The following is a 2,661-nucleotide window of genomic DNA, read 5'->3' on the forward strand; positions in this document are numbered from 1 at the left end:
CGCATTCCATTAGGTCGTAAATGTATCTGGTGTCAGGGTTGCCATGGTAACCAGGGTCCTGGGCCCTGTTCACAGACAACTTGGCACCCAGTATGTTTATTGGGTGAGGGGTCTGTGAACATTTGTTAATCTAATGAATAATTGATTTGTTAAATCAAATGAAAAATGGTGTGTCTGATTGGTCCAGACGCTACAATTATTATATACTAATAATATACTAATATATTATTTTTATTAATATATTGTTTATATTTTTAATATATATACACACACACACACACACATATATATATATACAGTATAATATATATATATATATAATGTATGTATATGTATGTGTGTGCATGTGTGGTGTGAGTGTGCGTGTGTGTATATCAGGGTTATTTTAGTTAACTAAAACTGAAACTAAAACCATTAAAAAAGTATTTTCATTACTCAAAATAAAAATAAACATTAACTGAAATAAACTATAAAAACTCTTTATTTCAGCTAGTTGCCAAGGCAACATTTCTCATTTTAATTTCATTTAACTTTATATACTAAAATAACTCAAACTGAAATAAGACTATATAAACATATAAAGAAAAAAACTACTAAAAATGACAAAAACACAACAAAATTATTAAAACTTTAAAATTAAAATGGAAATTATGAAAATAAAAACTGATTCAGAATAATAAAAACTAATGGTTTCTCAGTGATACTAAAATAACACATATATATAGAGAGATATAGATATAGATATAGATAATAGATAGATTGTCTCATAGATAGATACAGGTGCATCTCAATAAATTAGAATGTCGTGGAAAAGTTCATTTATTTCAGTAATTCAACTCATTTATATAACATTCCTTGTGAGTAAATATACTCAAATTCTTGAATCGATTTTGCTTGACAATCCTCATAAGGCTGCGGTTCTCTCGGTTGGTTGTGCATCTTTTTCTTCCACACTTTTTCCTTCCACTCAACTTTCTGTTAACATGCTTGGATACAGCACTCTGTGAACAGCCAGCTTCTTTGGCAATGAATGTTTCTGGCTTACCCTCCTTGTGAAGGGTGTCAATGATTGTCTTCTGGACAACTGTCAGATCAGCAGTCTTCCCCATGATTGTGTAGCCTAGTGAACCAAACTGAGAGACCATTTTGAAGGCTCAGGAAACTTTTGCAGGTGTTTTGAGTTGATTAGCTGATTGGCATGTCACCATATTCTAATTTGTTGAGAGTGAATTGGTGGGTTTTTGTTAAATGTGAGCCAAAATCATCACAATTAAAAGAACCAAAGATTTAAACTACTTCAGTCTGTGTGCATTGAATTTATTTAATACAAGAGTTTCACAATTTGAGTTGAATTACTGAAATAAATTAACTTTCCACGACATTCTAATTTATTGATATGCACCTGTAGTTCTGTTTCATTTATTTTAAGTATTTTTGTGTCTTTTTATTATATTAAGCTTTCAGAGAATATGTTATAAACGCACACACGGTGGCAATGTTATAAACACACTCACTTAGACAGGTGGGTGGTAGGTTGGTGAAGCTGTCAGTTTGGGGGAGGCCAGATCGATTCAGAGTGACAGGTAGCCGACCCCCCTGGAGTCTTCATTAAAACCCTGTATTAGTGCTGCAGGGGAGGGGCGCACACACACATACAACACACACCTCATTTCCCTGTAAGTATGTGGTGTGTTTGTGTGGCTCATGATATATTGATTAGCTGTTAGCAAGTGTGTTGAGGGGATCAGCAGGGCTGGACTCACACTGTGTGGACTGTAAACAAAGCTTTAATGGAAGAGCGAGACTGGTGCTCACACACACATGCAAATCATGTCTAGTGCCAAAGTGCATATTTGCATTAGCTGTGATCTAGAGCTATTCCAAAAATAAAATAAAATAATACAAAATTTACCTGACAAATCTCGTATCTAATAAACTTTTATTTTATATATCTATACAATTACAATACTTAGAAATAATACTTAGTTTTTTATTAACTGAACAACATAATCAAAACACTTGACAAAAGCTCTAACCTGACCCCTAAATCTAATCTTAATATTGGCCTTTAACCCAGCCTAAACTTTCACCTCCTAAAACCAGGTACGAGTTTGCATTAAAATGATTGCTGGTCAACAGGAAAGAGTTCCCGAGATAGAAATATTGAATATTTGATTGCTTAAACATCTTAAAAACTATATCAAAAAAGTTCCAACAACTCATCTAAAGGCAATTCACATTTCATTTCAAATCTAAATGCATTTCACAACTTTAATACAACATATCACTTACCCTCATTACTTATAATATGTCCTCCTAATTCATTATTTAGTGTTGGCAGTGTTGGGATGGTTACTTTGGAAATGCAATAGGTTACAGATTACAAATGACCTTATTTATGTAATAAATGTAATAAATCGTGTAACTATTTTAGTTACTTTATTAAAGTAATGCAACTGATTACGTTTGATTACTTTTCTAAATTTCTAATGTTTTCAACTGTTAGTGATTTCCAAACATTTAAACTGGGTTAACTTTACAGTAGTGCTCAACACCACAAGCCCAATTCCAGAAAAGTTGTGTTTTGAAAAGTTTTGTAAAATGCAATAAAATCAAGAATCTGTGATTTGTTCATTCTCTTTAACTTTTATTTAATTTGGA

This window comes from Sinocyclocheilus anshuiensis, unplaced genomic scaffold (genome assembly GCF_001515605.1).
Source record: "Sinocyclocheilus anshuiensis isolate Anshui unplaced genomic scaffold, SAMN03320099.WGS_v1.1 scaffold43, whole genome shotgun sequence".
In the NCBI taxonomy this organism is placed as follows: domain Eukaryota; kingdom Metazoa; phylum Chordata; class Actinopteri; order Cypriniformes; family Cyprinidae; genus Sinocyclocheilus; species Sinocyclocheilus anshuiensis.